The sequence below is a fragment of the Hyperolius riggenbachi genome, chromosome 8 (assembly GCF_040937935.1).
Source record: "Hyperolius riggenbachi isolate aHypRig1 chromosome 8, aHypRig1.pri, whole genome shotgun sequence".
In the NCBI taxonomy this organism is placed as follows: domain Eukaryota; kingdom Metazoa; phylum Chordata; class Amphibia; order Anura; family Hyperoliidae; genus Hyperolius; species Hyperolius riggenbachi.
In genome coordinates this window covers 53,015,212-53,030,990 of record NC_090653.1, presented here as the reverse complement: position 1 = coordinate 53,030,990, position 15,779 = coordinate 53,015,212, and the positions used below count along the sequence as shown (strand labels likewise).

Sequence of the window (15,779 nt, the reverse complement as noted above, 5' to 3'; positions counted from 1 at the left end):
ATTGCAGTCACAGATTGTACAGCAGACTTTGCAAGGGAGTAGCAAGCGTACCTGATGAGGAAGATGAAAATAATGCAGGTTAGGTGATGCAAGAAGCAGCTTGTAGATATAGCAGTGGTGGTGGTGGTGGTGGTTACAGTGATAGAGCTCGTTTACCATGGGGATGGACTGATACATTTATATTTCCTCAGGACTCTAGATGGGGTTTTGTGTACACTATGGCCAGTAATTTGGGGCTATATTTTGCCCATTTTCTGGCTATATATTTTGGTTAAGTCTGTGCCCATATATTAGGTACTTGTAGTGTACTTCCGGATTATATGTTTGGGTTTTCTCATGCCTACTTGAACTGGTTATTATGATCTATTGACTCTTGATGCATACCTCCCAACTTTTTAAATGTCGAAACCGGGACACTTAGGCCACAACCCTGGCCACACCCCCAACCCCCTAGCCATGCCACCATTTTTTTTTTATTATTTATTTTTTATTTTTTTAAATTAATATTTTTAATTAACTACTCTCGAAAGGGAGGCGCATGAGGGTGCAAGTGGGTGGGGAAGAGGAGGAGGGTGTGGGTGGCCAGAGAGAGGGGGATAAAAAAAAACCCGGTCGAGGCACCAGCCCGGGGATGCGTATGCGGCATGGATGCCGCCGCTATTAAACTTCTCCCTCCTTCCTAATGTTCCCCCCAGTGTCCCCTTCCCCCCACAGAGTAAACAAATGTGCAGCGGAGCAGGCTGTAACTCTTACCGTTGCCTCTCCGCTGCGTATTGGGATCCCATCTGGTCTTCTCGCGGCTTCCTGTGTCAGGAAGCCGCGAGAAGAGCAGATGGGATCCCAGTACGTACTGGGGGGCACATTAGGAGGGAGGGAGAAGCTTAATGGCGGCGGGCACCCATGCCGCGTACGCATCCCGGGCTGGTGCCTCGATCTGGGTTTTTCCCCCCTCTCTCCCCAGCGGCCGGGAGAAAGGGGGGGGGGGCAGCGCGGGACAGCGCTTGGGTGCTGATGTTTGCAAGTGGGTCTGTTTGTGGCCTGTACTGTCAGCAACTGAGCAACATTCTGGTGATATAACATACATATATTTTTTAAGTTTTTCAGGACCCTTAGTTTGTTATGCCAATTGTGCCATGCTTTGGAGTGTATGTTACCCTGGAGGTAGAGCACACATGGGGGACCCAGTTGAGGGGGGGTCCAACCCCCCTCCCCACCGCTGTGCCCAATACCCCCTTCCTGCCCTCTACCCTCTTATGCAGCGTATGCTACGCTGCAGGTCGGCTAGTATAATGTAATTAGATAATCTCATATGTTTAACCACTTTACCATGACAGGTGGCATTCCCCTTATGGACCAGAGCAATTTGTACATATCAGTGCTCCTGCCATTCATTTGCCAATAATTCTATCACTAATTATCACACCAAAATGAACTATAGCTTGATTTTTTTTGCCACCAATTAGGCTTTCTTCAGGTGGTACATTTTGCTGAGAATTATTTTATTCTAAATGCATTTTAAGGGGAATAATAATAAAAAATGGAAAAAATTTACTATTTATCAGTTTTCAGCCATTATAATTTAAAAACAAAAAAATGTGCTACTCTGGGAAAAAACCACACACCCTTTATTTGCCCATATGTCCTCCTTATTACAACATTTAAATTATGTCCCTACTACAATGTTTGTATTTGAAAATAAAGGTGTAATTTTCTAATTTGCATTCGTTTAGACTATATCACTAATTACAAGCCCTTATTTGCAACAATACCAGTTATATACCCTCATGATATATGGTACATATTAAAAAAAAAAGTTGAGCCCCTACAGTAACTATTTTTGTAATTTTTTGAAATGTCATTTTTTTTATATTAAATGACAAATTTGATTTTAAGTGTTTTATTTTGGTAACTATGGGGGGTAAGGGGTGTGGAGGGGGAAACTCAGTGTGTCTTGTATTCGGAATGTGCGCCAAGTTCAGTAATGCAGAGCACAGCAGACACTGTTAGAAGAGGAGTAATGAGTGAAATGAAGCAGCACCCTGCTTTGCACGCTTCATAATAATATCAGGTTACTGGCTGCTGAGAAGGTACGGTGACATTCGGTTTTGCAGCAAACCACTGCCAGGAAGCTCGAGATCACCAGCTGGGATGCAAGCATTCCAGGAATCATCACCCCATTCTGGGAGGCAGCCCTTAGAGTTACCACACAGCATACCACAAGGCCAGCAGCAGGAGTTGTGGAAACGCGGGTTTACTGGAGAGATCGGCTCCAAGTGGCGCAACTCGTGTAGATTTACTGACCAGACATGTGAGTCTCTGCCTGCGTATTACGCTGTAACAGTGCTGTGCCTGCCGTATCTGCATCTAAGTGAATCTTGAACTGTCAGATCTGTAAAGCCACTATGTCTGAGGAGATATTTGCTGCACTGTGACTCTTTAACCACTTGAGGACCGCCTACAGCCGATGGGCCGCGGCAAAGGCTGGGCCTTAACGACCACAATGCGGCCATCGGCGGCGAGTCTTCATGTGGCTGCTGGCCGGGGATCGCGCGCTATAATGCGTGCGCATCCTCCGGCAATAGGCTCCACCCACCCGCGTCGTCGACCCACCGGCCAATCGGAAGCGCCGGCGGGTTGTTAACCCAACGATCGCCGCATAGGAGGCATATAATACGCTTTGTAATGTATACAAAGTGTATTATACAGGCTGCCTCCTGCCCTGGTGGTCCCATTGTCCGAGGGACCACCAGGGCAGGCTGCAGCCACCCTAGTCTACCCAAACACACTGATCTGCCCCACCTGCCCCCTGATCGCCCACAGCACCCCTCAGACCCCCCCTGCCCACCCCCCAGACCACTGTTTGCACCCAATCACCCCCCTAATCACCCATCAATCACTCCCTGTCACTATCTGTCAACGCTATTTTTTTTATTCCCTAAACTGCCCCCTGGGGACTCCTGATCACCCCCCACTCCTCAGATTCTCCCCAGACCCCCCCCCCCCTGTGTACTGTATGCATCTATCCCCCCTGATCACCTGTCAATCACCTGTCAATCACCTCCTGTCACTGCCACCCATCAATCAGCCCCTAACCTGCCCTTTGCGGGCAATCTGATCACCCACCCACACCATCAGATCGCCTGCAGACCCGACATCAGATCACCTCCCAAGTGCATTGTTTACATCTGTTCTCTCCTCTAAACACCCACTAATTACCCATCAATCACCCCCTATCACCACCTGTTACTGTTACCCATCAGATTAGACCCTAATCTGCCCCTTGCGGGCGCCCAATCACCCGCCCACACGCTCAGATTGCCCTCAGACCCCCCTTATCAATTCGCCAGTGCATTATTTACATCTGTTCTTCCCTGTAATAACCCACTGATCACCTGTCAATCACCTATCAATCACCCCCTGTCACTGCCACCCATCAATCACCCCCTGTCACTGCCACCCATCAATCAGCCCCTAACCTGCCTCTTGCGGGCAATCTGATCTCCCACCCACACCATCAGATCGCATGCAGACCCGCCGTCAGATCACCTCCCAAGTGCATTGTTTACATCTGTTCTCTCCTCTAAACACCCACTAATTACCCTACCCATCAATCACCCCCTGTCACCACCTGTCACTGGTACCCATCAGATTAGACCCCTATCTGCCCCTAGGGTACCCAATCACCCGCCCACACCCTCAGAACGCCCTCAGACCCCAGCCCTGATCACCTCGCCAGTGCATTGCTTGCATCTCTCTGTAAATGGACAATTGTGTGTAAAAAAAATCAAAAATTTGTCATTTACAGAGATATTTCTCCCACCCAGCATGGGTATATGTAAAAATACACCACAAAACACATTATACTACTTCTTCTGAGTACGGCAATATCACATGTGTGGCACTTTTTTGCAGCCTAACTGCGCTAAGGGGCCCAAAGTCCAATGAGTACCTTTAGGATTTCACAGGTCATTTTGAGACATTTGGGTTTAAGACTACTCCTCACGGTTTAGGGTCCCTAAAATGCCAGGGCAGTATAGGAACCCCACAAGTGACCCCATTTTAGAAAGAAGACACCCCAAGGTATTCTGTTAGGTGTATGACGAGTTCATAGAAGATTTTATTTTTTGTCATAAGTTAGTGGAAATTGATTTGTATTGGGTTTTTTTTCACAAAGTGTCAATTTCCGCTAACTTGTGACAAAAAAAAATCTTCTATGAACTCACCATACGCCTAACAGAATACCTTGGGGTGTCTTCTTTCTAAAATGGGGTCCATTGTGGGGTTCCTATACTGCACTGGCATTTTAGGGGCCCTAAACCGTGAGGAGTAGTCTAGAATCCAAATGCCTCAAAATGACCTGTGAATAGGACGTTGGGCCCCTTAGCACACCTAGGTTGCAAAGAGAGAACAGAGAGAAATCTCTCTGTAAATGGACAATTGTGTGTAAAAAAAAAAAAAAATTGTCATTTACAGAGATATTTCTCCCACCCAGCATGGGTATGTGTAAAAATACACCCCAAAACACATTATACTGCTTCTCCTGAGTACAGCGGTACCACATGTGTGGCACTTTTTTGCACCCTAAGTGCGCTAAGGGGCCCAAAGTCCAATGAGTACCTTTAGGATTTCACAGGTAATTTTGCGACATTTGGCTTCAAGACTACTCCTCACGGTTTAGGGCCCCTAAAATGCCAGGGCAGTATAATAACCCCACAAATGACCCCATTTTAGAAAGAAGACACCCAAAGGTATTCCGTTAGGAGTATGGTGAGTTCATAGAAGATTTTATTTTTTGTCACAAGTTAGTGGAAAATGACACTTTGTGAAAAAAAAACAATTAAAAACAATTTCCGCTTACTTGTGACAAAAAATAAAATCTTCTATGAACTCACCATACTCCTAACGGAATACCTTGGGGTGTCTTCTTTCTAAAATGGGAAATATCTCTGTAAATGGACAATTGTGTGTAAAAAAAATCAAAAAATTGTCATTTACAGAGATATTTCTCCCACCCAGCATGGGTATGTGTAAAAATACACCACAAAACACATTATACTACTTCTCCTGAGTACAGCAATACCACATGTGTGGCATTTTTTGCAGCCTAACTGCGCTAAGGGGCCCAAAGTCCAATGAGCACCTTTAGGCTTTACAGGTCTGCTTACAATTTAACACCCCCCAAAATGCCAGGACAGTAAACACACCCCACAAATGACCCCATTTTGGAAAGCACACGCTTCAAGGTATTCAGAGAGGAGCATAGTGAGTCCGTGGCCGATTTCATTTTTTTTTTTGTCTCAAAGTGTCATTTTCCGCTAACTTGTGACAAAACATAAAATTTTCTATGAACTCACCATGCCTCTCAGTGAATACTTTGGGATGTCTTCTTTCCAAAATGGGGTCATTTTGGGGGTATTTATACTATCCTGGAATTTTAGCACCTCATGAAACATGTCAGGTGGTCAGAAAAGTCAGAGATGCTTCAAAATGGGAAAATTCACTTTTGGCACCATAGTTTGTAAACGCTATAACTTTTACCCAAACCAATAAATATACACTGAATGGATTTTTTTTATCAAAGACATGTAGCACAATAAATTTGGACAAAAATGTATACAGAAATTTTACTTTATTTGAAAAATGTTAGCACAGAAAGTAAAAAAAAAACATTTTTTTGACAAAATTCATGTCTTTTTTGATGAATATAATAAAAACTAAAACTCGCAGCAGCAATCAAATAGCACCAAAAGAAAGCTGTATTAGTGACAAAAAAAGGAGGTAAAATTCATTTAGGTGGTAGGTTGTATGACCGAGCAATAAACCGTGAAAGCTGCAGTGGTCTGAATAGAGAAAAAGGCTCTGGTCCTTAAGGGGCGAAAAGACTGTGGTCCTCAAGTGGTTAAAGAGGAACTGTTTTGCGAAAATCTTAAAATTTAAAACACATACAAATAACAAGCACATTTATTCCAGAGTAAAATGAGCCATAAATTATTTGTATCCTATGTTGCTATCACTTACAGTAGGTAGTTGAAATCTGACATTACCGACAGATTTTGGGTTAGTCCATCTCTTCACTGGGGATTCTCAGCATGGCCTTTATTCTTTATAAAGACATTCCCTGAGAATGATTAATACAAAGATGCTGGTCAACCTCCCTGCTTACTGTACATAATTTTAGCAGATGGACGGAGCAACTGTCTTTCACTCAGTGCTTTTAAAAATAAAGAAAACCCTGAGAACCCCCCTATCAGAAGATGGGCTAGTCCAAAATCTGTCAGTAATGTCAGATTTCAACTGCTTACTGTACGTGACAGCAACATAGGAGAAAAGTAATTTATGGCTTATTTAACTCCAGAAGAAACGTACTTCTTATTTGTATATTATTAACATGTATTTTAAATTTTAAGATTATCGCGACAAAGGTCCTTTAAGCTCAAACTGGCCGGCATTGTTGTGTGTATGCAGATCCGCGGGTTTGTTTATTGACCAAACACTGCAGATTTAAAGGTACATCAAGTTAGTTTTTAAACTTTGATTTCCAATATATTTGCTGTCATTTAAGGCAGTAAGCTGTTTAAGTATGGGCGAAGGAGTTGCTTTTTGTTTTCATTTGTTGATATGTAGTGTAGTGGCAAGGGGCATATCACACTTATTGTTTCATAATATTTTAAGGAATGGAGTGTGAGCTGTTCTCAGATGGGACAGGCCGGCGGCTTGTTGGACAGTAGCAGGTAATGAGAGCGGACAGGTGGAAGAGTTGCAGGGAAGTTTGCAGCAGTGATGGCATTGGTGATGGTGAGCTGCACTGCTCTGACAGTGAGTGATCCTCTGACTGTCCGGGCTTGGCTGCTCAATACAGCCTCATTACAGTTTCACCTTCTATGGCTATCATTCATAAAGCATTACCGCATGCTTAAAGCGGAATGAAACCCATTTCTTCTTTGCTTTAAAAAATTATTTTCAGCATATTATATACAACCAGCATTTTTTTTACTAGAACAGCATTCAAAGGGTTACACACAGGACTTTAAAGTTCAGTGCAGAGAAATCTGGACGCATCCGAACTTGGAGATAATGCTATCTTGTGTTTACTTCAATACATAATGAATAAAACCAGTAAAACCAAAGTCAGCTCGCAAAGCAAAAAAATGTACTTTTGGGAACTTGTAATTTCTAAATGAATAATAATACTTATGCACAAATGCAAATATGATAACCGTATGGCATATAAAATGTAGGAAAATGGGTTTTTATTATATATTTTGTCAGGGTTTTATACTGCTTTAATGCAAAAAACAGCTGACTTTACCGAGCACTTAGCAAAATGTCAATTCATAAAATCAGTTACCGCATGAAAAGCTGAAATTACAGAGCAGTGAGGTAAATTACCGACTTGTGTGGTAAATACCTCCACAAATGTCAGTTAATGTCAATTCATAAAGATTAGAGCAGAAGGTAATGGCACGAAGAATACCGCCTCCTTTGAAGAGAAGATAAGAGAGTGATAAGAGCAAAGTTAATGTAGACTCACAAGCAGAGATCTCCCCAGGCAGCAGCAGCGAGAGCAGAACAAGCAAGACTTCCCCTGAATACCTTAGGCTGTGTTTAACCTCCTGGGTTCCTGCTTCTAAGCTGTGTATTTCACATCAGAAAGCATGGCATGTGTAAAGTTTCTTGAAGTTCTTCTACACTGTGGCAATTAAACAGATTGTTAAGAAAGACTAAAGGCTCATACACACATCAGACTATAGTCTTTGGAAAATGAAAGATCACAGACCAATCTTACCACCCTTCATGTAGTATGAGAGCCATACCTACACAGTCTATTCTATGGAGCTGAACTCCCCATCAGACAGAAATCTTTGCAAGATGCTGCACACAAACATGCTGCACACACTCAAAAGATCTATAGCTGCAAAAGATCTGTTGCTGCCAAAAATCCATTCCTGCAAATTGCAATGATAGTCTATGAGATCTGCAGATCATCATACACACATGATTTAACTGACATTCATCTGCAGATCAGATCCACCAGGATGGATTTTCAGATCTGCGGATGATTGCTTGATCTGCAGATGAATGTCAGTTAAATCATGTGTTTATGATGATCTGCAGATCTCATAGACTATCATTGCAATTTGCAGGAATGGATTTTTGGCAGGAACAGATCTTTTGCATATACTGATCTTTTGTGTCTGTACAGCATCTGTGTGTGCAGCATCTTGCAAAGATTTTTGTCTGATGTGGAGTTCAGCTCCATAGAAAAGACTGTGTAGAGTATGGCTCTCATATTACATGAAGGGTGGTAAGATTGGTCTGTGATCTTTCATTTTCCAAAGACTATAGTCTGATGTGTATATGCACCCTTATAGACAAATAAAGAGCAGATTCAGGGCAAGCAGAGGCAGTATAACAGAACATGCACATCCAAAGGGAAGTTGGGATGCCTCTTTTACTGTAATGCTGTCTCTACACGGAGAACAGGAATGTAACAAAACACTCTTCTTATGTTACCGACAGTTGGGCTTCGGTAAAACACCTAATTTCTATCGCAGCTATGAAAATGTTTATGAATTAGCACACAAAAGTCTAAAATACCAAATGCGGTATTTTCCAGACCAGATTTTTGTACCGCACAGCCTTTTATGAATGATAGCCTTTGTGTAGCAAAGTGTAGTGTTAGTGTAGGGTAGTTAGTGTGTAGGGTACCATAGTTCGTGTAGCTGGGTGCAGCAGGGGTTAGAATAGCTGCGCAGTGTAGCTTACATAGAGATAGATAGGGCAGAAAGGTCCATAAAATGCCCCTGCACCATAAACGCACCAGGTTTAATCTATATTTTTTTTTCCCCAGGTTTTTGTCATCTAAACCTAAGTGTGTCTTATACTCCCGAGCGTCTTCTATTCTGAAAAATACGGTAATTAGGAATTTATTTATTTTTCTTTAATAAAATGTATGTAGGGTGTCTTTTTACTTTTTGGCCACTAGATGTCCTCCCCACTTTAAACTGAAGTTTTGTGTGTGTGCTTTTACCGTCACTTTTGAGAATGACCAACGGCATCTCGCTGATGCCTGTGTCATTTGCTACAGGCACTTTGATTGGTGAATGGGAACATATGGTCCCTGCAATGCCGCCCTCCGAAGTATAGAGGGCGGCATTGCAGGTAGTGATGCAGCGAGTGGAGGAAGTTAAGAAGGTAAGCTCCCCACTCGCCGCATACATACATTTTAATTACTTTTGCATATGTAGCTGGAGGGGTAGTGGGAACGGGGGACCCAGGTGATGGAGTTGGGCATCCCCCCTCCCTGCCGACCGATGTTGGCTGCTTCACCCCCTGGGCATATGTTTTCACAGACTAGAAATATATGCTCCAAACATTAAAAAACATAAAAACGGAGGGGGAAAAAAACGGATCTCTTTCAAATGGATTCGATCTGTTACAGACCAAGTGTGGACCTAGCCTATATCCAGCCAGGGCCAGTGCTTCCATAGGGTCAAACTGGACAGTTCCCAACGGCCCTGAACTCCTTAGGGACCTCACAAGTCAGAGACTATAGAGGTCACAAGTTTGTCATTGCAGAATGAAAATGTAAGTGGACCCATATTCATTTTTGAGCCAGGGCTCCATTTTACCTAATACAACTTAATAGTAGGTAGGAGTGATTGGCACAAGATGCTGTAAACAGCAGACACACAGGGGGTAACAGGTTTAGGCAGCCGTGCCTCCAGATCAATCAGCCAGAAATCGTAAGGTAAGTAGAGAAAAGTATCCGGGCACCAGTCACAGCAGAGTGATCCTAAACCATTAATTCCTCCCCATAACACTGACATACAACGAGTGGAGGCCTGACAACTGTTTCACAGGATTAACCAGCTTCTTCAGAGGCAACCATCGGAGGAAGTTAATCCTGTGAAACGGTTGTCAGGCCTCCACTCGTTGTATGCAGGGCTGGATTTACCATAAAGCACGTGCTTAGGGGCGCCTTATGATAGAAAGGCGGCTCACTCCCCTTCCTTAATGTTTCCCTCCTTCTCTATGCAGAGTCCTGATGAGAGTGTAAATGAGAGGTTACTCACTCTGCTCTTTGCATTTAACTGACAAGATCTCCCTTCAGTCAGGGGCACCTCTAGCTACTTAATACTGATGTTCCTTTAGCTACCTAATACTTGGGGGCACCTCTAGCTACTTAATATTGAGGGTACCTCCTCTGGTTACCTAATACTAAGGGGCACCTGTAACTACCTATGAAGGACAAGGGAAGTAAGGGAGAAGTGAGAGCTTGGACAGTCAGCACACTTGCGGTGCGGTGTGGTTGGGGGTTTATAGGTTCATGTAGGATGAAGTCTAAGGTACCAGGACATCTGTGCCTATAGGCTCCTGTGATGTAAATCCGGGCCTGGTTGTATATCAGTGTTATGGGGATGAATTAAAGGTTGTTTAGCATCACTCTGATGTGACTGGTGCTGGGATACTTTTCTCTACTTACATTACTACTTATTATTATTTTACCTAATACTATTCCTGTATCCATCATACTACTCTATATTAGCCTCTCAAAGTCAAGTGGTAGAATTAATACAAGTGCTTTCAAACCGTTCTTCTTAGGCCAAAGCAGCTGCCAGAGGTTCCTACTCCACACTAGGTACAAAAGGATCACAAAAAGCCTCAGTGATTGCTACCAAAAGCCAGTCCCAATGAGGGCAGACTTGCAGTCACCCGGCGCTCAGAGATGTAACATAATTGGTGACCGTGACCACATAAAAATCATAGATGTAGTCAGTAGTGCTTCACAATCTAAAACGACTTTATTGAAACAACTTTAATGACACACAAACAGTCTCCAGTGAACAAATACTAACATCGTGGGCTTCTTTGGTGCAAAGCCAAAACCAGTCATGATTGGAGACTGGGCAACTCTTTGACCGGGATTCTTTACTTGTGCTGAATGTGCCTTTTATGCGTATATACATCCAAAGGGTCCTTGTCCTAGAGGCCCATGATTTGTACACTGGAGACAGTCTGTATGCGTATCATTAAAAATGTTTTAAATTGTGAAGCACTACTCACTACATATATGATTTAATGTGGTGACGGTCACCGGTTTTGTTACATCTCTGAGCAGGGCTGCCATCATACATTTCTGGGCCCCATACTGGGAAAACCTACTGGCCCCCCTCACTCCCTTCCTCCCCTATATTTAAAGAGACTCTGAAGCGAGTCTTAAATCATTTTATTACTGTAAAGCACTATAGATAGTGCTAAACTGCTGCATCCCCATGGCAAAACGAGATGTTTATACCCCCAAATCCCCTCTGCAAAATCCACAACTTTCTTGATCGTGGATTTTACTGCTCATGGAGCAGAGCTTTGAGCTGCAGCTCTGCCTCCATGCGCGTCAATCGCCGCGCGGATCTCCACCTCTCCCCCGCCCCTCTCTGTGAAGGCAGATTGAGAGAGGCGGGGAGAGGCGGTGATTCCTGGGGATTGACGTGCCAAGAGGCAGAGCTATAGCGCTAAGCTCTGCCTCATCAGGAAGTGCTCCCCCAAGTTTGCATAGCAGATTTGGGGGTTATAAACCCCTTGTTTTGCCGCGGGGATGAGGCGGTTTAGCACTATCTAAAGAAGACGGAAAAAAACGGAAGCCTCTACTGCCGGCTGCTACGGAAGGTTAGGTATGTATAAACCCTTCCTCATGCCCCCATCCCCTGTGGAACGGTCCGTTTCTTCACTAGTGTGAAGAAAGGTTCAGTTTTACATTGCCCCAGTGCTGCAGCATTTTTGCACTCTGAAACTGTAATGATCTGCGCTGCTGTCTGCACAGGCAGACAGCTGTTTGACCATTTTTTAGGTCTAAGTGCTGCAGGTCTCTGGAAAAGAGACCTGTCTACACACTGCAAGTTTCAGAGTTGCTCTGCTGGTGAGAAATTTGCATCCACTTGTCATGCAAATTGCTAAGCTGCTCCCTTTGATGGCTTGCAGTATAAATACCTTGTGCTCCCAGAATTCCCTGCTGGTCATAGAGGTTTCGATGTCTTGCCTCTCAATGTCTTGCCTCTCGATGTCTTGTCTTGCCTCTTGTATTGCGATGTTTTGCCTCTCGATGTGTTGCCTCTCGATGTGTTGCCTCTCGATGTCTTGCCTCTCGATGTTTTGCCTCACGATGTCTTGCTTCTCGATGTCTTGTCTTGCGATGTCTAGCCTCTCGATGTCTTGCCTCTCGATGTCTTGTCTCTCGATGTCTTGTCTTGCAATGTCTTGCCTCTCGAAGTCTTGCCCCTCAATGTCTTGCCCCTGGATGTCTTGCCTCTCGATGTCTTGCCTCTCGATGTCTTGTCTTGCCTCTTGATGTCTTGCCTCTCGATGTCTTGCCTCTCGATGTCTTGTCTTGCTTCTCGATGTCTTGCCTCTCGATTTCTTTGTCTCTCGATGTCTTGTCTCTCGATGTCTTGCCTCTCGACGACTTGCCTTGCGACGTCTTGCCTCTCGACGTCTTGCCTCGCGATGTCTTGCCTCTCGATGTCTTGTCTTGCGATGTCTTGCCTCTCGAAGTATTGCCCCTCGATGTCTTGCCTCTTGATGTCTTGTCTCTTAAAGTCTTGCCTCTCGATGTCTTGGCTCTCGATGTCTTGCCTCTTGATGTCTTGCCTCTCGATGTGTTGTCTTGCCTCTCGATGTCTTGCCTCTCGATGTCTTGCCTCTCGATGTCTTGTCTCTTGAAGTCTTGCGATGTCTTGCCTCTCGATGTCTTGCCTCGATGTCTTGTCTTGTCTTGTCTTGCCTCTCGATGTCTTCTCTCTCGATGTCTTGTCTTGCGATGTCTTGCCTCTTGATATCTTGCCTCTCGATGTCTTGCCTCTCGATGTCTTGCCTCTCGATGTCTTGCCTCACGATGTCTTGCCTCTCGATGTCTTGTCTGGCGATGTCTTGCCTCTCGATGTCTTGTCTCTTTATGTCTTGTCTTGTGATGTCTGGCCTCTCGATGTCTTGTCTCTCGATGTCTTGTCTTGTAATATTTTGCCTCTCGATGTCTTGCCTCTCGATGTCTTGTTTCTCGATGTCTTGCCTTTCGATGTCTTGCTTCTCGATGTCTTGCCTCTCGATGTCTTGTCTTGCGATGTCTTGCCTCACAATGTCTTGCCTCTCGATGTCTTGCCCCTCGATGTCTTGTCTTGCGATGTCTTGCCTCACAATGTCTTGCCTCTCGATGTCTTGCCTCTCGATGTCTTGTCTTACCACTCGATGTCTTGAATCTCGATGTCTTGTCTTGTCTTGCCTCTCGATGTCTTGTCTCTCGATGTCTTGTCTTGCGATGTCTTGCCTCACGATGTCTTGCCTCTCGATGTCTTGCCTCTCGATGTGTTGCCTCTCGATGTGTTGCCTCTCGATGTCTTGCCTCACGATGTCTTGCGTCTCGATGTCTTGTCTTGCCTCTAGATGTCTTGCCTCTCGATGTCTTGTCTTGCCTCTCGATGTCTTGCCTCTCGATGTCTTGCCTCTCGATGTCTTGACTCTCGATGTCTTGACTCTCGATGTCTTGCCTCTCGATGTCTTGTCTTGCGATGTCTTGCCTCACGATGTCTTGCCTCTCCATGTCTTGCCTCTCGATGTCTTGTCTTGCGATGTCTTGCCTCACGATGTGTTGCCTCTCGATTTCTTGCATCTCTATGTCTTGTCTTGCCTCTCGATGTCTTGCCTCTCGATGTCTTGCCTCTCGATGTCTTATCTTGCCTTGCCTCTCGATGTCTTGTCTCTCGATGTCTTGTCTTGCCTCTCGATGTCTTGTCTCTCGATGTCTTGTCTTGCGATATTTTGCCTCTCGATGTCTTGCCTCTCGATATCTTGTTTCTCTATGTCTTGCCTTTCGATGTCTTGCCTCTCGATGTCTTGCCTCTCGATGTCTTGTCTTGCGATGTCTTGCCTCACGATGTCTTGCCTCTCGATGTCTTGCCTCTCGATGTCTTGTCTTACCTCTCAATGTCTTGCCTCTCGATGTCTTGTCTTGTCTTGCCTCTCGATGTCTTGTCTCTCGATGTCTTGTCTTGCGATGTCTTGCCTCACGATGTCTTGCCTCTCGATGTGTTGCCTCTCGATGTCTTCTCTCGATGTCTTGCCTCACAATGTCTTGCCTCTCGATGTCTTGTCTTGCCTCTCAATGTCATGCCTCTCGATGTCTTGTCTTGCGATGTCTTACCTCAAGATGTATTGCCTCTCGATGTGTTGCCTCTCGATGTGTTGTCTCTCGATGTGTTGCCTCTCGATGTCTTGCCTCACGATGTCTTGCCTCTCGATGTCTTGTCTTGCCTCTCGATGTCTTGCCTCTCGATGTCTTGCCTCTCGATGTCTTGCCTCTCGATGTCTTGACTCTCGATGTCTCGTCTCTCGATGTCTTGTCTTGTGATATTTTGCCTCTCGATGTCTTGCCTCTCGATGTCTTGTTTCTCGATGTCTTGCCTTTTGATGTCTTGCTTCTCGATGTCTTGCCTCTCGATGTCTTGTCTTGCGATGTCTTGCCTCACAATGTCTTGCCTCTCGATGTCTTGCCTCTCGATGTCTTGTCTTGTGATGTCTTGCCTCACAATGTCTTGCCTCTCGATGTCTTGCCTCTTGATGTCTTGTCTTACCTCTCGATGTCTTGCCTCTCGATGTCTTGTCTTGTCTTGCCTCTCGATGTCTTGTCTCTCGATGTCTTGTCTTGCGATGTCTTGCCTCACGATGTCTTGCCTCTCGATGTCTTGCCTCTCGATGTGTTGTCTTGCCTCTCGATGTCTTGCCTCTCGATGTCTTCTCACGATGTCTTGCCTCACAATGTCTTGCCTCTCGATGTCTTGTCTTGCCTCTCGATGTCTTGCCTCTCGATGTCTTGCCTCTCGATGTCTTGTCTCTCGACGTCTTGCCTCTCGACGTCTTGCCTCTCGACGTCTTGCCTCTCGACGTCTTGCCTCGCGATGTCTTGCCTCTCGATGTCTTGTCTTGCGATGTATTGCCTCTCGAAGTCTTGCCCCTTGATGTCTTGCCTCTTGATGTCTTGCCTCTCGATGTGTTGTCTTGCCTCTCGATGTCTTGCCTCTCGATGTCTTGCCTCTCGATGTCTAGTCTCTTGAAGTCTTGCGATGTCTTGCCTCTCGATGTCTTGCCTCTCAATGTCTTCTCTCTCGATGTCTTGTCTTGCGATGTCTTGCCTCTCGATGTCTTGCCTCTCGATGTGTTGCCTCTCGATGTCTTGCCTCTCGATATCTTGCCTCACGATGTCTTGCCTCTCGATGTCTTGCCTTTCGAAGTCTTGCTTCTCGATGTCTTGCCTCTCGATGTCTTGTCTTGCAATGTCTTGCCTCACGATGTCTTGCCTCTCGATGTCTTGCCTCTCGATGTCTTGTCTCTTGAAGTCTTGCGATGTCTTGCCTCTCGATGTCTTGCCTCGATGTCTTGTCTTGTCTTGCCTCTCGATGTCTTCTCTCTCGATGTCTTGTCTTGCGATGTCTTGCCTCTTGATATCTTGCCTCTCGATGTCTTGCCTCTCGATGTCTTGCCTCTCGATGTCTTGCCTCACGATGTCTTGCCTCTCGATGTCTTGTCTGGCGATGTCTTGCCTCTCGATGTCTTGTCTCTTTATGTCTTGTCTTGTGATGTCTGGCCTCTCGATGTCTTGTCTCTCGATGTCTTGTCTTGTAATATTTTGCCTCTCGATGTCTTGCCTCTCGATGTCTTGTTTCTCGATGTCTTGCCTTTCGATGTCTTGCTTCTCGATGTCTTGCCTCTCGATGTCTTGTCTTGCGATGTCT

General features: G+C 45.1%; 1 long non-coding RNA gene across 1 annotated transcript in view; it reads left to right on the top strand.

The window, feature by feature from the left end:
- Positions 1-625: 625 nt before the first annotated feature.
- LOC137528156 (uncharacterized) overlaps positions 626-15,779 on the top strand; it is a 112,862-nt gene continuing 97,708 nt past the window's right edge. The window contains exon 1 of the long non-coding RNA XR_011023296.1: positions 626-635. This is a non-coding gene — a long non-coding RNA (uncharacterized lncRNA). The remainder of the gene's footprint in view (positions 636-15,779) is intronic.